Source organism: Ursus americanus, chromosome 6, assembly GCF_024610735.1.
Source record: "Ursus americanus isolate L20-20 chromosome 6, mUrsAme1.1.p, whole genome shotgun sequence".
NCBI lineage: Eukaryota > Metazoa > Chordata > Mammalia > Carnivora > Ursidae > Ursus > Ursus americanus.
Window position 1 is genome coordinate 34,930,834 of NC_142132.1, and position 24,085 is coordinate 34,954,918.

At 45.2% G+C, this 24,085-nt stretch overlaps 1 protein-coding gene and 1 pseudogene across 3 annotated transcripts in view; both read right to left on the minus strand.

Annotated features, from left to right (window-relative positions):
* PCGF5 (polycomb group ring finger 5) overlaps positions 1-19,715 on the minus strand; it is a 124,960-nt gene extending 105,245 nt beyond the window's left edge. For 2 of the 3 annotated variants that reach the window (XM_087862910.1, XM_087862911.1), the window contains exon 1: positions 19,527-19,715. The gene's annotated coding sequence lies outside the window, so the exon portion shown is untranslated. The remainder of the gene's footprint in view (positions 1-19,526) is intronic. The other variant, XM_045810014.2, reaches the window with a different exon arrangement.
* Positions 15,741-19,520, minus strand: LOC148109791 (uncharacterized; annotated as a pseudogene).
* Positions 19,716-24,085: the final 4,370 nt, after the last annotated feature.

Consider the following 24,085-nt stretch of genomic DNA (forward strand, 5'->3'; position numbering starts at 1 on the left):
AGGGCCCATTTCCTCACTGACTCTCAGCAGGAGGCTGCTTTTTGCTCCTGGAGGCTTCCTCCTTCCTCCTTCCGCTTTCCATGCCTCTACCCTCCCGCACTCTGGGTTGTGTCTCTCAGATTTCAACCTCAGCCACATCCCTCTGATTCTAATAATTACTCTACTTTCAAGGTCTCTCTGATTAGACTGGTTTAGCCAAGATAGTCCAGGATGATCTCCATATTTCAAGACCTCTAACTTTAACTAAAGGTCAAAAGTCCTTTTTGCCATGCAACTTAACCCATCTACAGAGTCTCGGAATTAGGGCATGACATCTTTGGGGGCCATTCTGCCCTCCACATCTCCTTTCCTGACTGTGGTATTTGTACTACAACCCAGATCTCCACTCCCCACCCACTTTTCATTCCCCTTTACCTGCTAAACTTTTTCTGTTTTTCATAGCTCTTATCACTTTATAACAAACTATATAACAAATATTTATTACGTTTTTTGATTACTGTCCGTCTTCCTTTGCTAGAAAATAAACTCCATTAGGTCAAGATCTTTGTTTTGTTCACTGATTATCCAAAGACTACCTGGTAGGCACTGAGTGACTATTTTTTGAATAAATAAATAAAATTATCCTATCCTAAAACATTCTCTAACCCCACTTCCACAAATTGTTTTTTAGTTTCAAAGGTTTTAATACACTAATTAGAACAAAGACTTCTTGATTGATGATGAGGAGTATGGGTAAATATCAAATAACTGCTCTCTTCATATTGCCTCGTAGCTGAGGTCAACACTATCCAATTAGCTTAGTTCTCACTAACCAGCTCAGTTCTCACAGCAATGCTTGCTGAAAAAAAAAAAAGTTGGTTATTTCTACAAAAAGAAGCATGCTTTATTTTTATGCCATTATCTGGGCACACAAGCAAAACAACTGAGTTGTTGAGGTCATCTGGTCTCAAGCTGTACAAAAAAATAAATGGACTAAAATAATCATAGATACCTTTTAAAAACCTCTACAAATGCCTATGGGTAGAAAAATGAACATTACTGGTTTGAGGAAGCACCATGGAAAGGACTAAGACTTGCTGGGGCTTAAAACTACAGATTGCTGTCAGTCAGTCTAGGACTAGAGAGATGACAAGTCTATAAAAAAAAAAAAAAGAATTTTGGAGCCAAAGACATTTTAAAAATCAAATCCAAACTTTACAGAGGAGGAAACTGAGGCTCAGAGAGGTAAGTGACTTTTGTGATCTCACACAGCTGGTCGGTGGTATGATACTTTGGATATATATTATTACAGAACAGAGTGAAAATTCAATTTCTATTATCTCTCTAGGCATTTAAACTGTTCATTTAATGAGCTGATTCTCCGCTTCAAAGGGCTGGATCCAGCACAGAGTCTCACAGACAGGGAGATTCCGCCTATCAGCGTTGTATTTGGCCCAACTAGGTCAAGATATCTCAGTTCAGGTGGAGTGCTGCAGACTGGGGACAGTCCCTAAGGGGCGTGGCCATAGACCTTGCAACCTCAGAGTGACTCCAGGAGGGCCCCTTTGGACACCCCTGCACTGAGGACAGGCTTATCATGCAATACATCAAGAAATCAAAGGGCTTCAGGGAGAAAATGTAATGATGTCTGACGAGATTATCTATATGTAAACAGAGAAAAACAACTGTTATCTAAGGATCTTGAGAAAACCTGTAAGTATTTACAGATATGGACTTGTTGCCAGCAGAGCAAGTGAAAAAAGAAGGAAAGTATATTTTAAGGGAAGGATAAATAAGACATATTTTGAATGGGGTTCTCACACAAACACAAAAGACAGCAGGAACGGATGCGAAATAGTTTCTAATTTACCAAATCACTACCTTCGGCTTTCTGAATACCTACAACAGGAATGCAAAAGAGCACAATAATTCGGATCTATATTTAAAACAAGAGACAAGAGCTTCTTTGGTATTTCTTTAGACAATCTTTCATTCACTTTGAACACTTGGCATTAAAAAAAAATCAAGAACTGGTTTATTACGGCAATGTACACAGTGACTTTTCAATGGGAAAGCATCAGTGTTATGCAGAAGAAGAAAATAAGTCTATTTTTGGAATCACCAATCAACTTTCTTCACCATGGTTACAGGCCATGTTTCATAACTTTACAGAATCACAGATGATTCAGAATGACCTTGGTAATAATTTAGACCAAATCTCATATTTTATCCATGGAGAAACTGAAGCTTAGAGAGGTGGGGAAAGTCATCTGACAACACAGCCCTTTAATGACACATCACAACAGAACTCAAGTGCCCCCCCCCATAAGGAAAAATGTGAAGCCATTACCCCAGGAAGAAGGTACCCCTTAATTTCTCTCTGGGTTTTATTCATTTGCAAACTATAAAAAATTGTTTTGGCAGTTAAAATCTCCATGTTTCTACATGATTTGAAAAACCTTTCAAACTACATTTTATACTCATAACTTCAACACAACTTGAAAATACAGATGTGTTCAACACTGATTCATATGTCTCTTAGGGTTTTAACCTGTTCCCTACTAGCCAAGGGGCCCACCTGAAAGAGAACAGATCAGCCTTGGGTATTGTACAAACCTCTATGAAGTCTTATTTAATATTGATTCATACTCTTTGGTCTCTAACTTTCCTCCATTTTTATGCAGAGATGTATGTGTACCCACATATATACACACATGTACATATATGTGTATATTTGGACAGATCTTATTAACTTGGATATTTGGTAGGGGTAGATCAATTAAAAATTAAAGCATTAGAATTTTTCATGTCATATACGACTAAGTGGAATTCATTTTTAAAATGACCTCCAATCCAGTAGGAACAGGTTCTCAACACTTCACAGAGAAAGCTTGTGTCAACGTATCCAGCATTTATTATATGTGTCTACCATACGCCAGGCTCTGGAATATCAAAAGACTGAGTTCCTGCCCTTGCTGAATTCACAGTCTAGGAGACCCGGGTACGAACAGGTGGCGTGGTTCAGTGCAGTAACGGTGGCTGGCTAATGGAACGATGGGGGCAGAATGGAGGAAGATGATCGACTATCACGGGAATGAAGAGAGAATATCCGGAAAAAGAAGAAAATTATCACTTGGGGTTTCTCAAAGGAGGAGAAAGATTTTTCTGGGCAAAGAAGATATAAGAAATGTTTCTGATGGAGGACCCAGCACTACAAAGGTCAAGACAAGAAGGGAAGTGGAATGGCTCAGTCAGGCACCTGGCCTGATGCCAGGCTCCACCCTTTTGCATCTGTAATTCTGCGGCCATATGCTAACTGGTCTCACTCTGCATCCATCAACCCGTCAGCCACACCTAATGGCCCTCACGCAGTCTCCTGTCCCCTTCTCCTAAGCCACTCGTTTGTGTCTCCAATATTTAACTCCCCCATCCTCAAGCTCAGCTGAGGAATGAATACAATGCCACCCAGAGAAGTGACAGGCGACGAGGGCAGAGAAAGGGGAGGGCCAGGCTGGAGGCTCTACGTGATACTCTGGAGATTTGGATTTTATCCTTAGACACGGGAGAACCATATATTTACCTCCGCAAGAGAGGACTCTGGCAGAAGAACTGGAAGGGGCAAGTCTGGAGAGAGCGAGGTCCAGGGAGGAACTGAAGGTGAATGAGACGTAATGAGGACCTGACTGAAGTCAGTAGTCGTGAAGTAGACAAGATGTTAAGGAAATAAATTCAAAGGCTTATTTTATGACTGAATGGTGGGGAGGTGGGGGAGAGAATTCCAATGTCTTAGCCACACAATTATATTTAACTTCACAGATTTTAAGGCTTTTTGTTCCCAAGAAATCGTAATCACATAATTTTAATATACATAAAATTGCATTATTTGCTTCTAGGATCATCCTTGTAATAATAATAAAATGATTAACATTTGGACTGGGCGAAGGCCTATGATTTTTGAGCAAACTGAATCACCAATCTGCCATTAGCACTGGAAGCTCCCGAGAGTAACAGTCCCTTCATCAGATGCTGCCACTGAATTTTTTAGGACAAGACCCAAAAGTGAATGCATAGAAAATACCCTAAATTTTTCTAAATAATTGGCAAAGGAAAAATATAAATACATACTAGAATTCTGGTTATGCAGAAACTTTGCAAGTACATATATTTATAGACAAACATATACATAGAAATAGTAAGAAGCCAATTTATAGACTTCTCTGGAGAAAACATAAAGCATCAAAGTTTATAACATACTTTTCCCATAAAGCTCTTACTGAAAAGATGTAGAAAATAGAAGGATCCCCTGAATGAAGAGACGCCAACTTTGTACTTGGTCATCACTTCGACTCTCACTCCGGTATCAGGTGACAATTTTAATGAAAAGGCCACTTTTTTTCTTCCTAGATATGTTCCCCGCTGATAGCCACTCCCACCTCATCTTTAGGAACCTAGCAATCCAAGAGGAACCTCTTCTCCATGAAACATTAAGCAAGTGTAGCCACAACAGAAAAGCCATAGAAGGTGCTTCCCCGATTGCTACAAAGTCCACCCATGAAGATCCTCACCTATGAGTCACAGCAAAAGTGGGCACAACTCCTAACAGTGCTTCTCAACCCTATTTGCACATTAGTGTCACTTGGCGGGTTAAAACACACACACACACACTTGCACACATGTATGTGTCATGTCAGGGCCCCACCCTAGGCCGGTTAAATTAGACTCACTAAGGATAGGTCCAAGAAGCACCCAGATGATTCTAATGAGCAACGAGGGCTGAGAACCACTGGCCAGAACCTTACTTCTCTAAGTGTGGTCTGCAGAGCAGCCCCATCCCCTGGGAGCTTATTAGAAATGCATAATCTCAGGTCCCACTTGAGATCAACTGAATTGGAATGTGCAGTGTAATGCCATCCACAATGATTTGTGGGCACGGTGAACTGTGACAAGCCCTGGCCTGGAAGGGTCTTGCATCAAGGGGGCAAGCTCTAAATAAGACGCACTGATGAGATGAACCAACCCCTCACCTTAAAGAGCATACTTCGGCCTAGCTGTATAAACGTGCTACATGTCCCTCAGACACCAGCCGGAACAGCTCCCTGCACTGGACGGAATGTGAGAGGTAAGTCCTGTCACTGTATGGAGCAGGGCGTTGTCTTGACGTGAAGTGACTACAAGTCAGTCACTGACACACCCAATTCACAAGTGGTTGGATCTAGGGAGGCAGGGAATGGGACTGGGGAAAGATTCAAAGGAAACCTTAACTCTCTGTAATTACTGATATTTTTATAAACCTAAAAGTTTGTCAGATTTTTTTTTTAAGAAATTTATTCCCAGAGTCTAAAATGTTTCTCTCCTCCATACAACAAGCACTTCTTTTAGATGTACGAATTCTCTATAGTCAAAGGTCTAATGCAACGAGACCTCCACCCTCGGGAAATTATATAATTTTTACATTCCTTCATCTCTTGCTTGCTAACTACCCTTCTAAGAATTCCCTCACAGAAAACTAGAAAGCCATGAAAGTTGCTGGTGATCCCAGGCGCAAAATGGAAATGCTGCTATTGGTGAACATCTGGTAGACCACAGCTGGGAGGCAGGGGCAAAACCCAAGGAGGTAAAAGAACTTGAGGGTAACCCCAGGATGCAGCTGATTTAGCTCCAAGAGGCAACACTGAAGGTAAAGAAATAACAAAATATTATTAAGTTCAAATTTACTTGAAGTTGGGCTCCAAAATTACTCCAGAGGAAATTCAAGATAAGGTCATCAATTTAAGTAGTTTCTACAAAACAAAAGGAGACAAATATTGGCTCCCTGTGTAGCCACTCTCATAATTCATGGTCATCCAAATGACCTCTCCCCCGTCTCCCTTTCTTTCCTCCTACTCTACTGACATAAAATAGACCGTATCAGTTCAGAACTGACAGAGAGCAAAGATCTGACCTGCAGCAGAACCAGAGAGACAGAGAAGCAGAGAGACAGAGAGACAGACACAGAGAGGAAGAGAGAGAGAAGAGGAAGAATACAAGAAACACTTAAGAAGCAGCAAAGGTGTTCAAAATATTGAGCCAGGAGTTAGCCCAAGCCATACATCAGAAGCTGATGAGATTCTTCTAAAAATTACTGATTCCTAGAGGCCCACCCAAAGCCAAATAAGTAAGAATCTTGGGATAGAGGCAGTCATTTGAATGTTCAAAAACCTCCCTCGAGTGATTCTGAAACAGAGGGCTGGAATCCCAGTTGTGAGGAAGGATTCTAATATCAAAACATCACCTCTTAACTTGTAATGTATATTTTTTTAAAGTTCTAGATATATGTAAATCATTCCCTAATCCACTTACTAGCACTGCCTTATTTTTTCTTACTAGTTTTGTCAAGCTAACTCATACAGATGACTTTAACATTCATATAATACTACCATGCTTAAAATGAAATACAGCAGCAGCCTGTCTTACTTCACGGTCACCCCCAAACCCACTTCCTAAAGGCACACTACGTTTAAAACTTCTACCTATCTCTTCTGATACTAAATTTCATATTCCTAAACTCACCTATAATTCATAAAATGAGCCTACAAAAATAGTAAGAAATAGATATTAGAAATTTAAAAATAAGATGGCCAAAAAAAAAAAATCAGTGGAAGGAGAAGATGAAGCAGAAATAAAAATGAAAAGATAGAAGAGAAGAAACACAATTAGAGGACCAGTCCGGCAGGCATTCCATCATATTAGTCTCATATTCTGGCATAGCAGAGAGTGTACACGGTCTACTTGTATTTAAGAGTAAGGTACTAAAAAGCTGACTGCAAGCTGTATACTCATGGAGTTGAGGGAAGAGGGTTGTTGGCTGGTGGGTTCACTTAAGAAGAATGGGTAGTAAGTCAGTTTTTACAGTGTGGGCCCTCAGTGTCAGTACCTATAGGTCTTTTCTCTAGTGCTGTTCCTTACAGGCAGAGAAGACCCCTTCAATACCCTGCCTGGGTTGGTAATTACCTCGCTCTCCTAGGACTGTGCAGAGGAAAGAGAGCACAGGGTCTCAGTGTTAAGTATGCAGACTTTCATTAAATTCCTCTGTTTTCACCGAGCATTTCACCTTTACCCCCCCCCTTTTTTTTTTGCCTGGTAGCTCTAAATCCAGAACTGCGAATTTACTTCACCTTCTCCGGAAAAGAATGTCGAGTGTCCAGCAAGGGCTTCATCTTGCTGTATGGGGTGGGGAAAGTGAACTGGGGGCTGGTGCCTTTCACAGACCTGCAATCACTGCCTTATTTTCAGCCCCACTCCAGAGCCTCTCATTGCAGAGCCTTTCTGGGATTCTGAGAGATAAACTGGCTGTTTCTTCCCAGGATCTACTCCCAACTTCCTCTCACAGCACATAAGTACCAACTTTCCCCGCTGCACTAAGCCCACTGCCACAGGTGTGTTTGCTTTTCGTCCTCCGAACATGTGTTCGTGCCTCCCACCTGCCATTGCCTCTTCTCACGTTCACACCATCGTTACAGGGGGGTTTTGGCAGGGACTGACAGGTGCAGCCCACCAAATTCTTTTTTTTTTTTTAATGTTTTTTTATTATATTATGTTAGTCACCATACAGTACATCCCCGGTTTCCGATGTAAAGTTCGATGATTCATTAGTTGCATATAACACCCAGTGCACCATGCAATACGTGCCCTCCTTACTACCCATCACCGGTCTATCCCATTCCCCCGCCCCCCCTCCCCTCTGAGGCCCTCAGTTTGTTTCTCATAGTCCATAGTCTCCCATGTTTCATTCCCCCTTCTGATTACCCCCCCTTTCTTTATCCCTTTCTTCCCCTACCGATCTTCCTAGTTCTTATGTTCCATAGATGAGAGAAACCATATGATAATTGTCTTTCTCTGCTTGACTTATTTCACTTAGCATTATCTCCTCCAGTGCCGTCCATGTTGCAGCAAATGTTGAGAACTCGTTCTTTCTGATAGCTGAGTAATATTCCATTGTATATATGGACCACAACTTCTTAATCCAGTCATCTGTTGAAGGGCATCTCGGCTCCTTCCACACTTTGGCTATTGTGTACAATGCTGCTATGAACATTGGGGTGCATATGGCCCTTCTCTTCACTACTTCTGTATCTTTGGGGTAAATACCCAGTAGTGCAATGGCTGGGCCATAGGGTAGCTCAATTTTTAACTTTTTAAGGGACCGCCACACTGTTTTCCAGAGTGGCTGTACCAACTTGCATTCCCACCAACAATGTAGGAGGGATCCCCTTTCTCCACATCCTCTCCAACAATTGTTGTTTCTTGCCTTGTCTATTTTTGCCATTCTAACTGGCGTAAGGTGGTATCTTAGTGTGGTTTTGATTTGAATTTCCCTGATGGCTAATGATTTTGAACATTTTTTCATGTGTCTGTTAGCCATTTGTATGTCTTCATTGGAAAAGTGTCTGTTCATATCTTCTGCCCATTTTATGATTTATTTGTTTCTCGTGTATTGAGTTTGAGAAGTTCTTTGTAGATCTTGGATACTAGTCTTTTATCTGTAGCATCATTTGCAAATATATTCTCCCATTCCGCGGGATGCTCTTAGTTTTTTTGATTGTTTCCTTGGCTGTGCAGAAGCTTTTTATCTTGATGAAGTCCCACAAGTTCATTTTATCTTTTGTTTCTCTTGCCTTTGGAGATGTGTCATGAAAAAGGTTGCTTTGGCCGATGTCGTAGAGGTTGCTGCCTATGTTCTCCTCTAGAATTTTGATGGATTCCTGCCTCACATCAAGGTCTTTCATCCATTTGGAGTTTATTTTTGTGTATGGTGTGAGAGAATGGTCAAGTTTCATTCTTTTGCATGTAGCTGTCCAATTTTCTCAGCACCATTTATTGAAGAGACTGTCTTTTTTCCACCGGATGTTTTTTCCTGCTTTATCAAAGATTAGTTGCCCAAAGAGCCGAGGGTCCATTTCTGGGTTCTCTATTCTGTTCCACTGGTCTATGTGTCTTTGTGCCAGTACCATGCTGTCTTTGTGATCACAGCTTTGTAGTACATCTCGGAATCCGGCATTGTGATGCCCCCAGCTTTGTTTTTCCTTTTCAACAGTTCCTTGGCAATTTGTGGCCTTTTCTGGTTCCATACAAATTTAAGGACTATTTGTTCCAGTTCTTTGGAAAATGTCCTCGGTATTTTGATCGGATAGCATTGAAAGTGTAGATTGTTCTGGGTAGCATGGACATTTTAACTATGTTAATTCTTCCAATCCATGAGCATGGAATATTTTTCCATCTTTTTGTGTCTTCCTCAATGTCTTTCAAGAGTGATTTATAGTTTCTAGAATATAGGTCCTTTACGTCTCTGGTTAAGTTAATTCCAAGGTAACGTATGGTTTTTGGTGCTATTGTAAATGGGATGGATTCCCTAATTTCTCTTTCTTCAGTCTCATTATTCGTGTATAGAAATGCAACTGATTTCTGAGCATTGATTTTGTATCCCGCCACATTACTGAATTGCTCTATAACTTCTAATAGTTTGGGAGTGGATTCTTTTGGGTTTTCCATATAGAGTACCATGTCATCTGCTAGAGAGACAGTTTGACTTCTTCTTTGCCGATTAGGATACCTTTTATCCCTTTTTGTTGTCTGATTGCTGTTGCAAGGACTTCTAGTACTATGTTGAATAATAGTGGCGAGAGTGGGCATCCTTGTCGTGTTCCTGATCTTAAGGGAAAGGATTCCAGCTTTTCCCCATTGAGAATAATATTTGCTGTAGGCTTTTCATAGATGCAGCCCACCAAATTCTAACCTGAAGTCCCCACAACCAAATCTTACAACCATAGAAACTGCCCCAAAAGATGAGCCTTTCTTTATCAATTTTAACTTTTTTTTAAAAGATTTTATTCATTTATTTGACAGAGAGAGAGACAGCCAGCAAGAGAGGGAACACAAGCACGGGGAGTGGGAGAGGAAGAAGCAGGCTCATAGCAGAGGAGCCTGATGTGGGGCTCGATCCCATAACGCCGGGATCACACCCTGAGCCGAAGGCAGACGCTTAACGACTGCGCCACCCAGGCGCCCCTCTTTATCAATTTTTAAAACAAGCCTAGCTTCTCTCTTTTCACAGATACACCAGATCAGCTAGGATACTTTTCTAATTATTCTAATGTTTATCATCATTTCCTTTTTTTAATCATAAAAAAAACCCTTATCCAAGAGAACCCTTTTGTGGATACCACAAAAGACTTATTTATTGACTCTTTAATTTAGCCTTAAAAGACAAAAGAATTTACAATACTAGATTACGATTAAACAAAGAAAATATAGGGGCGCCTGGGTGGCACAGCGGTTAAGCGTCTGCCTTCGGCTCAGGGCGTGATCCCGGCGTTCTGGGTTCGAGCCCCACATCAGGCTCCTCCGCTGGGAGCCTGCTTCTTCCTCTCCCACTCCCCCTGCTGTGTTCCCTCTCTCGCTGGCTGTCTCTCTCTCTGTCAAATAAAAAAATAAAAATCTTTAAAAAAAAAAAACAAAGAAAATATAGGTGTTTCATGCAATAAAGCTATTATCATTGACTCCTTCTTGCCACTTCAAATCTAGCCTAAGACGGTGGTGTGAACAGAGAGGTATTGGCCTCAATAATGGCCAGGTGTTTTCCAAGAAGACCTTTGATGACTGCACACCGTCATCATCAATACTGGAAGCTTAGCTGTTTTGCTTCTAAAGGCAGGCAAAGAGGGATGACCAGAAAGTTTAAAAAATAATTAAGCATGAAGACTTTTCTCACATCCAGATGATCCCAATTTTTCACTCCCATCCAAGGGACACAAATGTGAAGACTCTTAACCTGAAGATTTTGATCTTTAAGGCTGAAAACCCGGGACTTGTTCTAAACACTAAATTCGCAGTTACAGAAATAAAAAATAACTACAGAGTAAAATACTAATATTACATCTTTGATCTCATTCCACTCAAAAGGAACACATAGTTTGGACCTGTCCATACTTATAATTGCCATGAGTATAAATACTCATGACTTCCCTGAAAAGAAAACCAAGCATCTAATGAAAAAGATTCCTATGGGGAGAAAAAATTACATTGTTCTACTTCTCGAGCTGGTTGGTGGTTACATGGATGTTCGCTTTTTAATAATTCATTGAACTATACATTTTGCATTTCAAAAGTTATATATGTGTTATATTTGATAATAAAAATTACTTTTTTAACAGTTAAAAGAGAAGTGGATAAAAAGTCAGAAATTTCCTTTGTCATGAAACACAGTGCTATAATCTTACTTGTCTAAAATTATTATACATCCTGACATGGATAACGGGGGAAAAGTCATCATGATTTACCTTCAGTGCCTAAAACAAAGTCTCACCGAATTTCGATAGTCATCTTCCGATGAGGAAACGGAGGAATTTAATAGTTAATTAGTAAGGTTACTAGTAGTGATGGAATCAACACTAATTCCAAGTGCTATATGTCCACTTAAGGGCCCCTTAAACATTTTATGAAGAGAAAGAACTTTCCACTTTTCCAAATTTTGAATTCACAAACAGGTTATCAAAGCTGATGGTCTCTGCTCTGACGTCTGTGAGTTTCCTGAGATCACCAGGGAGGAAGCAGAGACCCACTAGGTATGGCTGCGAAACTGACTGATGAAGGACCACACTCAGTCATTTCACTTACGTTCAGTTGGTGTAAAAATGCACCTGTTGCCTCAGAAGTTACCTGAACTCAAATGCAAACAAGGAACCTATGAGTGGTCAATAGCCTTATGTTCAAAGGGAACAACACTGCTTTCCCACCCACGAGGTTTCCAATGGAGGGCTATTCCCGGTCCACTCCTGTCTTCTTGCCCTACACCACATTCTTCCCTATAGCAGTGGAACAATTTGTTTGGTTAGTCTGTGACAGCTGTTTCTCAGTTCTCAAATGGATGGAGTTTTTCTGTAGAAGAGATTAAGCGTAAGGGATTTGGCATCTTTCTCTTTTTCTCTGGCTGGGCAGCGAAAGGCAGAGGCCTGGGTATTTCTGCTCTTCAGCCTCAAACCTTCTATCCTGCGTGTTGTTCCAAAGTCTACATGAGGGTGGAGACGCACAAGGCCATTTTGAACTTCACACCAAGCTATGTCCTCGAATCTAGCCTTTATCAGTAATGAAGCTAATATTTTGTCTATCTGTTGATGCTTGCCTGTTTTTTAATTCATGGGGAAGAACTGCTTCTTTTCATGGGTCCTCCTCAAAGATGCCACCACCTGCCTTTGGGTTAGAAGACAGAGGACATGGACCTGATCCCACAGTTCTCCTCAATGGGTTTCTGTGTCCAAAAACACCAGTGTTCTAATAGTAGTAAGTGGGCAAGCCAAGTGGAAGTTTCTAAGACTTCGTTTCGTGGATACTTTAATTACTTCTGCTCTAGAGGAAAATATTAAACTGAGATTCAGAGATTCTGGCCCCTTCCAGAGCCAGCTCTGTCACACATGCTTGCGATATGGGGCAAGTTACGTTCTTTGTCGAAAGTCTTTAAAAGACTTTAGCTTCCCCATCTTTTAAATGAAGGAATAACTTCCCAACTTCCCTATTTTTTAAGGTACTTTCCAACTCTAAAGTGCAAAAAGGCTTTAATGTATTCCAGAATTTTAAAAAACAGACTTTGAGAGATATGTATATCCATACACACACACACACACACACACACACACACACACACACACACACCAAATGTACAAATGTAGATTATATAATATATAATAATATACACCCTGGCCTCATAGTTCCTGAAGATCAATGACCTTCTGCCTCATGGCTGTGACACCTCACCGTTCTCAAGCTCAGGGACATTCTGAGTTTACATGGTCGCGTATAACTGACCTCTCCATAATGATAAGCGACCCTAAAATTTCCCCGCGCCCGTTGCCACCAGCCCCTGCACATGCTCTCCTATGTCTCCCTTCCCGCCGCCCCTGCTGAAGCAGCCGCTACATGTCCCGCGCTCCTGTGTGCTGCCCACCGCCCAGCCCAGCAGCACTGTCTCACCTGCCCCTGCTCCACCCAGGGCCCAGACGGAGCCGGCAGTGCCAGTGGTCCTCACACCACCTCCACTTCCAACCTTCTGCACTGCTGGAGACGGTCAGGAAGATAGGGAAGATTCCTTCTACCACGTGTCGGGCCCGGCCACCTCTGGCTCCCTGTGGCACTCAGATGGGAAGCTACTCCAAACTCCTCCCCTTCCCCAACTTTGTCCCTCACCCCACTGGCCTCCTCCCTCATTGCTCTTGTTTCCCAACAGGAGGGAATGGACCCATTTCAGAGGCAGCCACCTGCCCTCCCTGCTCCCAATTTCTCTTTCTAAATCTGTGTCTTTTGCCTCCATGTTGCATCTGTTTTTCCATGAATAACTACCTGTGCCATGACCTGGGCGGTCAAATAATTCATTATTCAAAAAGCAACCTCTTTTAGAATAAAAGTAGGCATTATTTTTCCAGATATTTGTGATATTTGTCCAAATATTAGCCCATAAATAAACTGGGGTAGCAGGTGTGAACCAAGACTGTCCTGGGTCATCTGGACATCCGGTCACTCTCCCTTGTTCCCACCCCCCTACTTGCGGAGGGCCTGGTACAGCAGTTACCCTCCCACTACCTCTCCGGATCTTCAGGCCCTTCCTCTCCACAGACAGCCATAATACTCTCAGGCCTTCCTTATGCTTTTGTTTCTAGTCACTGGCCTCTCGGATTTTCACAGTGCGATCACGGTTTACACTCACTCTGTTTTCTTCCCATTCAGGTACCCCTCAGGCACCTGGCTGACTTGTTTCTGACTTGTCTCCGCTGCCCAACTGACCCCGTCCTCAAAGGCTGCTGACAGTGGTCTCCCTGACAAGTTTACTGATGTCTTCCCAGTCTTTGATCTCTGCTTCTCCACCCGATCAGCCTCCACCAATCCTCCTCTCTCACCTTTCCTTACCGGGCCTTTTCCTCCTTCTCCTGCTTCTTTCTTCTCAGCATCCTGACAGCCTCTTTCTGTCTCCCTCCAAGCCCACAAATATTGGTTTTTCCAGGCTCTGCCCCAGCCTTTTATTCTTTTCACCCACACTGTGAACCTTTCTCACAACTTATTCCCTTCATAAGGATGCCCCAAATTTCCTCTATTTGCAATGGCTCCCATCCATCTGGGTGGTCCACAGGCACACAAATGTGATCATATCCAAATCCAAACTCATAATCATTTCCATTAATGAGACAAACACTGACTGCACACTACCAGCAAGTGCCTTTGCTAGTGGTTGGTTCTTCCTGACTATTTCAATTCCTGCCATTGCTGTCCAAAGTCACTCAGCTTCCATCCTTGACTTCTCCCTCAACTCCCTCATCTAATTAGTCAACAATTCCTGTCTGGTTTACTTCTATGGTGTCACACCCAACCCACCTGTTCCCACCCTAATTTGTATTCTCTGTTCCTTCTCTTCTGGAGCGTATCTTAATAGCTTCCTAACCGGGACTACCCATGGCTCCTCTGACTCAGATTAATCTTCTTAAAGCACAGCGCTAATCACATCACCCCCACACCCAATACACACGCTTTAAAATACGTTTGATGGTGAGCCACTGACTACTACACAGGCTCCTTAGCCCAGCCTTCAAGATCATCACAGTACGGTCCTAACCCTGCCGTGCACTTCTGCCCCCCCTATACTGCCCCCAGGTCCCTCACCCTCCACCTTAACCACATTCCTCTCCACTCCTGGATACGCGCATATATCCTCTCATTCAAGTCTTAGTATAGGCTAGTTCCCACATCTCTGCCAGCTGAAGTCCTACTAATTGTTTAAGGCCTTGCTTAAGATGCCTTAATTAAGTCTTAGTTAAGCTTTTCCTTCTCTGAAATCACAAAGCATTTTCTTTTTTCTTTTTTAAGATTTTATTTATTTATTTATTTATTTATTTGAGAGAGAGAGAGAGAGAGACACAGCCAGCGAGAGAGGGAACACAAGAAGGGGGAGCGGGAGAGAAGCAGGCTCCCAGCGGAGCATGGAGCCTGATGTGGGGCTCAATCCCAGGACCCTGGGATCATGCCCTGAGCCGAAGGCAGATGCTTAACGACTGAGCCACCCAGGCGCCCCCACATAGCATTTTCTTTGTGCCTCTCACAGTCCTTCCATGTAATACAGCCTTTGGTTACCCGTCTTATGCTCCTTACATGACTCTCAAACCTCTTAAAGAAAGGGTACCAATGTCTGATTGATTAACGTGTAGACTCCTTATACTGCTTTATGTATAGTAAGCTGAATGAGAGGCTGAGATATTCAAGTTAACTTGGTATCCATCATACATCATATAAAAGAATGAAAGTATACTTAATATCACCAAAGTTAAATATTCCAAATTGTTAGGAAAGCCCAGAAATGAACCATTTCTGCCGTTAGTTCAAGAATATATGAATCAGGGGCGCCTGGGTAGCGCAGTCGTTAAAGCGCCTGCCTTCGGCTCAGGGCGTGATACCGGCGTGCCGGGATCGAGTCCCACATCGGGCTCCTCCGCTGGGAGCCTGCTTCTTCCTCTCTCACTCGCCTGCTGTGTTCCCTCTCTCGCTGGCTGTCTCTATATCACATAAATAAATAAAATCTTTAAAAAAAAAAAAAAAGAATATATGAATCATTTTACTTAGACTAACATTGCAGGAGAATTGTGCATTCTTTATCGATTCCTTAAACTACGGAGATGTACAGAGATAGATCAGATCTTAGAAATCATTTAATTCTTCCCCACCCCCCTTTCCCCAAACCCCTTGTCCTATCCCCACAACCAATGCTCTAGTTGAGAAAACCAAAGCTTTGAGAGATGAAGCTGTTCCCAGAGTCACATAAATCAGAAGTCATAACTGTAGCCATTACCATTTATTATGGGCCTAGTGTACACCAGTCACGACAAGTGTTATCCCAGCCCCACAACAATCCTTAAAGGGAGGTGCTACTACTTCCACCTTAGAGATGAGAGAATGCTCAAAAAAAGCGAAGTAACTTGCTACAGAGAGCCCTGATTGTTAGGGGCAGAGCTGAGCTCAGCCCCAATTCTATTTGGCTGTCAAGTCTGGGCTTTTCTAATTGGACACTGTGGCAGAGGCAAGACCTACCGGCTGTCTTGACTCCTGTCTCCTACTATGTCTCCAGTGAATAATTATGCCCACTAAGCAAGCACAGATACTTATAAGTTGTGAGCCATTTTGTTTGAAACTGGAGGCATGAAAACTAAGTAGTAGCTTCATTACTATGAATGTTCTAGGGTTAATTACTGTCAACATTCCGACTCTTGTCAGAAAACTTCTTCAACCTGGAAAATAGGTATGATTTCTTGTTTTTTCAATTCTTAAGTATATTCCTCAACTTAAAACACATTTGCCCAACCACACTTAACAAGCATTTGTTGAGCTCCTAGATGTCCAAGGTACAAGGGAGGGCACAAAGTTGAATAAGACATAGTTTTACTCTGAGAGCTCACAAGCAGGAGGCAGTCAGTCAATGGGCTAATGGTAGAGACCATGCCTCCCCCCCCTTATGGGAGCTCTGGCTAATTTAGGGACTTCCAACAAGATGTCAAGATGCCCAGTCCTAATCCCTGCTCTGTCTGCAGCCTTGGCGAGTCATCTCACTGTGTCTCAGTTTCCTCAGCAAAGGGGTTGGTACAAAGGAAAGAATTGTGCTAAGTAGTTTCAAGGTCACTTTTAGCTTTAAATTTCTGTTATTGCTGAGCTTACTCTTGAAATCAGATTATGCTTTTGAAAATGATCACAACTATTATCAGGGAAAGGGCACTGCTGGATGCCCGCTCTTCTCTAACTTTGGAAGTACTGAATTCTAAAAACATTGCTATGAGTAAAGCTGACCAATATCTTTCCAAAACTTATGATTTATAATAATAAAAAGTATACTAAAGTTTACCCTCTAGGGAGGCAGCATTCAGCACTACATTTGAAATCTTCTTCCATTATTTCATTGACTCATTATAGTGTTAATTCTTTACAATACATTGAAGAGGTTTAAAATATTAAGTAACTCCTTCTATCCACTCTTCTGTGGAGTTACTGACATTAACAACAACAATAAAGCAGAGGTAAGACCTCCTGCATTCACTTAGTTATATTCATACTTCATATTAAGTGCTACTTACTATGGACCTTCCCAAACTTTAGCTAAAGTTGAGGCTGGTGGGGAGGGAGGAATAGAGAACTACCAGTATTTCAAATATGAGCGAAAACACACAGTACTGTGGGAACTTGACTTTGTTGATTCCATTTCAATATCCTGTACTTCTTTTTCAATCAGCACAGGTAATATTTTTAATCACCCACGGTCTTCTACGGTAATGCACTTTCTTCTGACGAGGCTCTATATGCCTTATCTTTCCTCACACTCAGCATCTTAGGATGTGATGCTCAAACCCAGCTTGTGTTGTCAGTTAAATAGCACAGAGGAGGCAATGAATCAATCAAAAGAAAACTGGAAGAAAAAAACTGTACCATCTTAGTGCCTTACTCACAAAAGGCATTGACGAATTTCAACTGTCAAAGACAGCCCTACCAAGAAATCAGGAAAAAGAATTTATTCATTCAGGAGTCAACAAATACTGAGTGCCTAATACATGCCTGGTACTGTTCTAGGTGCTAGACTTACAGCAGTGAGTGAAACAGGCCAAAATCCCTGTCACCGTGGAGCTTACATTCTAGTACAAAGAGACAGGACTTAAAGACAAAATAAAATCATTTCAGATAGTGATTAAGTGCCATGGAGAAAATAAAATAGGACTGGGTGTGCTTCCTGGGGTAAGGGGTGAAAAGCTATTTAAGGTGATCAAGAGGGCCTGTGCTGAGTAGATGCCATTTGACCTGAGTCCTGAGTGATGAGAAAACCTTACTCTTAATCCTACAAATGTGGAGTCAGGTGGGAATGAGTCAAGTTAGTCTTTAAGGGTGGTCACAGTGGTTAAAAGTTCTGTATTAATGGCAAACTAAGTTCCTTTTTGAATTTGGCTTAAAACACGCACCCCCCCCCCAAAAGCCTAAATCTTTAAGACTCCTAATTAGGAGCCACTTGTTTTTCTTTTAAGATCCACTAACTTTTAAAGTTTGTGCTAATTACTTTAGCGGTCCTTAAACACAGGCAATTACTAGAAAGACTCCTTCAGAACCCAATACCTCACTTGACACCAACCAAACTCTGAATGAGCCAGGACCCAGCCTCGCAGCGCATCAGCGCTCCTACACCTACTCATTAATGCAGCCAGGTGGAATCCTGCAACCCTTCCAAGAATTGGAAACAAGCTTCGGGAAATCTGGGGTGCCTGACACCCCAAAGTTCCCCAAAATTGTGTAAGGGGGAAAAAAACAAGCCGCCGCTCTTTTGCATGAACACTCCCCCGCCCCTCCAGGCGTCATCGCTGCAGAAGGGCGGCCGTCCCTGGGTCAGAGGCACACGGCGAGTACGCGCGCGTGTGTACCCCGCATGAATCATCGGCGCCCGGTCCGCGGGCGATGATTCATTCACTGCCCTGGAGCTCACGGCCACACGTTCCGGGCGTACTATGACCGCCGCACACGCAGCTTCCTTAATATTAAACAAATGTTTCAAAGTACAAATGCCTGGAGCCAGAAACGTGGGGACCCAGGCCAGGCGAGAGGAAACGGCACGTTTCGGCCGCTGCCCAAGTGTTCCTGGGGCGGGAGGGGAGCGGCGGACACGTCCGCCCGCACCACCCCCCCCGGGCCTCCCGCCCGGCCCCTGAGCCCCCGGCCCCCGGCACGCGCGCCGGCGGCGCCCGCAGGGGGCGCGGAGGGCGCACAGGTGGGTCCCCGCCCGCCCTGCCTCCCGCCCCTCCCCGCCACTCGACGAAGGCCGACGCGCCCTCGCCAACGCGCCTCCCGCTCGCCCCTTCCCTCTCCGTGACATCTTATATAATAACCCGAGCTAATCAAAACGGAAGCGACGCGCGCTGCCGGGCCCGTCTCCCGGCCCGGGCTAGATGCTCGCGCCCAAAGCCCGCGGCCCCCGAACTAGGCGCCGGGGCGCGCGGCTCCGGGGCGGGGGAAGGGCCCGAGCGCCGCCCCGGCTCGTCCCTCTTCGCAGAAGGCGCTGCTCCTGCCGGTCCCCGTCAGGAAGCCGCGAGCGTCACAAACTGCGTCAGCTTCTTCAAACACATTTCATGGTCTCCCTCCAGCCCGGGAGCCGGCTGCTCCCGAGGCGGGGCCGCGGCCGGGGCTGGAAGGAGCCCCTCTGGGGAGGAGAAAGTTCCTCGGGGCCCTCCCCTCGCCCGCACCGCGCCCGGCCCCGCCGCGCCTCCAGCCCCTCTCTGCGCGACGCCCGCCCCGCCGCGCAGCCCGCCAGCCCGCCCCAATGTCAGCTTGGGCAACTTGTGACCCCCGGGCGCCGGGCGGCCCCCTCCCGCCCGCCAGGCTCGCCCGGCGCCGGGGGCCTCCCCCCTCCGCCCCCCGCCCCCGCCCCCCGGCCCAGCGGAAAGCGGCGACGCCAGAAACTTCCCTGGGCCGCGCCGGGCGGGGAAGCCGCCCGGGTCCCCGCGCATCGCCTTTACCTTGCTCTCGGGAGGCCACGATCCGGGCGGGCCGCGCGGGGCGCGTGGTGCGCGAGCGCGCGCGCGTGGGGCGGTAGGTGAGGGAGCCCGCGCCGGCGGGGGCGGGGCGGGGCAGCGGGGGTGCGAGCGGCGCGGGCGGGGGGCCGGCCCGGCGGGCGGGCGCGAGGAGAGCGGAGCCGGCGGCGGCGGCGGTGGCGGCGGGCGCGGGGCGAGCGCGCCGAGGGGGCGGAGGAGTTGCCGTGGGTTTGTTTACGCATTGCTGCCCGGCTCGGGGCACAGCCCGCACTCCCTGATTGGACACAAACTGGGGCACAGCCTCTCGCCGCCGCCCGCCAGGCCTCCTCAAGCAGCCGCCGCGCAGCTCCCGGAGCGCCCTGCCCGGCACGGCCCGCGGCAGCGCCCGGGCCTGGAGGGGACGAGCCGCGGCGGCCGCCGGGGACGGACATGGAGCCACTCGTTGGCCCAAGGCTCGCGATCGCCCACCTGTAGTGGCCCGACCTTGGCAAGGAGAAATTCGAAACTTCTGAGGCTGGAGACTTCGTATCATTCGGCCGTGGAAGGAGCACTTCCCTCCCCACCCCGCAACAGACGGAGGAAGCTTGCCCTTGAATGGATAGAAAGCCTCAGCTCAAATGTTCACTTTCCGCGATGGTCAAGCCGAATCTTGGTCTAGAAGCTATCCCTGGAGGCTCAGTTCTTCCCTGCCTCCAGCTTCTCGGCTTGTATCCTGTCCTCACGCAGCATTCTAAGTTGCCATCCCAGAAGTGACCTTGCCACAAGATGTCTAAGATCCCAGATGACTCCCCATGACCTCAAACCCTAATTTCTTAGTCTCAGAGCCTTCCACAGCTGGGCCTCCACCTGTCAGTCTCCTCCCCTCCACTGCCCAACCCTCACCCCAAAAACCCGTGCCTATAGACAACACCTTAGACGCCTCTGTTCTTCGGAGACTGATTTTGATCCTGCTCTGTGCTCTGCCAAAAACCCAGAAAACCCTGTAGGTCCCTCAGCTTGTCAAACCCTGGGAGGCTCAGTGTCTAGCATCTCCTACCATCTCTGTGCAGTCTCCCCGAACCCCATGCAGAATTCACCCCTTGTGGTTGGCATCAGTCTGGCTTGAGGGTCAGTCATGTGCCTCCTCTGTGCCCCCACTAGTCTGTGGATTCCTTAAGAACAAGAGCCTGATTTTAACGGGGCCCTGGGGATGGGAGAGATGAATGCTGTGAGAATAAAGTTGTCACTGAGTGTCTGCAGCTCTGTTTGTACTGGAAAAACTCAAGAGAGTGTCTATGAAGAGGGTCTCCTGATAGTCTACAAACCTCATCTTGCAAAAAAGCAAACACTTCCAAAAACTGAGCATGTCCTCCATTTCCCCTGTGGCTCTGTGTTCTTCCCCGCCACACCTAGCTATGTGCCATCCATACTCATAATGGGCACTTGATAACCCTTGGGGGAATAAAGCTGAGATGTTCCTTAAGCTAAGGCTCAAGGTGATTAAAGTGAATATGGTAAATCATGGAGGAATAGACACGAATGGTCATGAACCCAGTCATTTTACGGATAATTCCTAGGCTAAGAGTCCCTCAGCTCTGACAGTTAGTATGGATTTGTCCCTCTCCAATCAAACACTGAGGAAGTAGACCCAGACCCTTCCTGACTCTTGGGATGGCTGGATTTCTTTCTCTCTTTAGATTTGCTGCTTCTAGTCCCACTGGGAAAGCTGCCTTTGAACTCTGAGGGTAAATCCAAGTGAAAGTTTTCTTTCCCAGGCAATTCAATAGTGATGATTTAATGCAGTGAATTAGGTACAAAGGTATTGAAAGAACTGGAAGTGCAACCAGGGGAAAGTGAGGCAATCATGAGATTAGCAACTGCTGGGTGCATCTCCGCCCCTAGAGCTCAAGGGACAAAGGGAAGAGGCTGCCAGAACCTTGAAGATCTTGCCCAGTGGTTGTGGGAGCCATGAAGGAAGCTACAACTACCGGAGGTGCCTCCCAAACTGAAGAAATCCCCTGGTTTCTTCCTCCCACCCTCCAGGGCCACCCAGCGGTAGAAAGCAGAAGCCAGGGGACAGGACGACAGAGAGCAGTGGTCAGAGCCCCTACAGTACAGATCAGAGCAGGGGAAGGAGGTGGATCAGAGAGTACAGGGGCAAGCCACTGGCATTCCGGGCTTGGGTGAGGACCTGCTTACCTCGGGGACTCTTCCCCCGCACGGGATTCTGCAGGAGCTGAGCAAACTTTCCTTTCAAGCCCTGGCACTCCCTTCTTCCCTCTGTTCCCTTTTTGCCCCTTTGCTTCCATTTCTCCCTCTGTCCTCTTCTCTACCATAATTCCCTTATATTTCCCTTTTCTCTCTTATTCTCTAGCTCTCATTTTTCTCTTCGCATCCTAATATACTTTCTCCTAACTTCTTTTTTTCTCCCTGAAGTCTCTGCTCACCTCTGTTTGTCCTACTCCTTTCTGGGCAGGAGGCAGCCTTCTTCAGCATGCAGGAGAGGAGCAGATTCCTACGGTAGGCCATGGAATTCAGAACTATGGCATTGTCCTCTCCAGACACTGTGCTAGATAGTTCACATATGGTATCTCATTTCATCTTCACCTCACCTAACTGGGTACCGGTGAATATAACTTTGGTGGCTTCAACTATGGACCATCAGAGGGAAGGCTTTGCTGGTGCAGGTCAACAACATCTCTGCTCTTAGTGTCCACATCTGTGAGTGGCTCCCTGAACCCTTTCTTTTTCCTACTCTATGTCTTTTCCTTCCACTAGCTCAAATATTTGTCCCAAATCTCAATCCCCAACAGCCTAATAGATCTGCGCTCTAACTTGGCAATTCAGCTGGCTTTGGAAGGATGGGTAGAATTCAATAAACAGAGATGAAGGAAGGGCCTTCTTGGTGGAACAGTGAATAATATGGTCCAGTTTGACCAAACAAAAGGTACAGCTGGGATCTAAGACCAGATTTCAGATATCTGTCTTTAGATTTCAGTTCTGTAAGACAGACTACTCAGAAACACAGATTAACCTTAAGACTATTAAGTATGGGTCTAATTCATATAATTAGAATCATATTTTAAACCCAGAAAGAAGTCAAGACATTGTCTAGCCCAACATGTCCATTTTTAAGTGAATGACCTGAGCCCCAACAGGCTTAGGTAACTGCAGTATGACGGTAGCTAAACGTGGACATCAGAGTTTGACTACCTGTGCTCAAATGACTACTTTGACAAATGTTACGTTATATGACCTTGAACTTACCTGTGTTTAAGATTCCTCATCTATAAAATAGGAAAATGAGAGAATCTACCCCAGTGGGTTGTCGTGAGAATTAAATGTTTTTACAGGTAAAACACATAGCGCAGTGCCTGGCATGTAGTCTGTCTTCCATAAATAGAGGTGAATAGTATTAGGATTTCCCATGGCAATTCAGCTAGTAAATACCAGAGTCAGAACTAGTCCCCAGATCTTTTAAGCAGTAATTGAGTGTTCTCTCCATTCCTAGAAGCTGTGTTCTAGGGTGCTCGTTGAATACCATCTGAAAACATGCTGCTCCTCTGGTCTGTTGTTTAAAGAAGTTCTCCATTCTCCTCCCGGCTGCCATTCCTCTACATTTCCTGCCGCCTGCTCTAACAGCGGCCTCAGCAGTCCCACCGTACAATCGGGGCTGCACACGGTGGGGTTCTGGCAGAAGGAGGGGGCAGGACGAATTGGCAAGGGGCATCTATTTCACAGTCAGCAATCTAGTTAAAGTTCTGATATAGTCAAATTTGATGAACTTAAATTTCAAAGGACAAAAAAAATCACTGAATCAAAGGGGTTTGAATGATCTGCCATCCCGCAGCCTACAGTGTCAGACCTTCCAGCTTCGATTTTGATGGTTCCTTGGGGGAGCTCCCTGGGACAAAGAAAAAGCCTTCTTTTAACCGACTGTCCAAGACTTCAGTACACTGTGATGGAAGAGAATCTTCTTTGTCCCTCCACCTTTCCTTTCTGAGGCTCTGGCTCCACTTTTCAAAACTTCCCATGAGCTTCGCATAGTTCACTCTCTGGACTGTAAGCTTCTTGAAGCAATGAGCCCCATTTACTTCCCTTTTCATCTCTGGGACCTAGCTCAGGATCTGGGACCAACCTGGCACCCACAGGCTGCTGAACTGACCGGAGCAATGTCCCTCCCCCCCATCCTCCCACAGGGTCCCTCCTCCTCCAACTATGAATCTTTGTCTCCTCAGTTGACGTCCTTAGTGAGTTGTCAGCCTGTACCATTAATTCACCGGAAAGCATGACAACGGCTGAATGTGAAATAAATGTGCATTTTACAATACAAACCACATTCAAAGGGGGTTATTTTAATGGTGTAAATCCAGGCAGTATTTTAAGAGGGTCAGGAAGACATTTTTTTGGGGGGGCAGCTGGACTTTTCTAACACCTTCGCATCGCACCACACACACTGAAACTTACCTCCCCTATAAATAAAGGCTATTTGACTCTCATTGTTACACATTCTACCTCAGATTTCTTAGGCTAAATTGTACACGGCCCCCATTCTATATATGGCT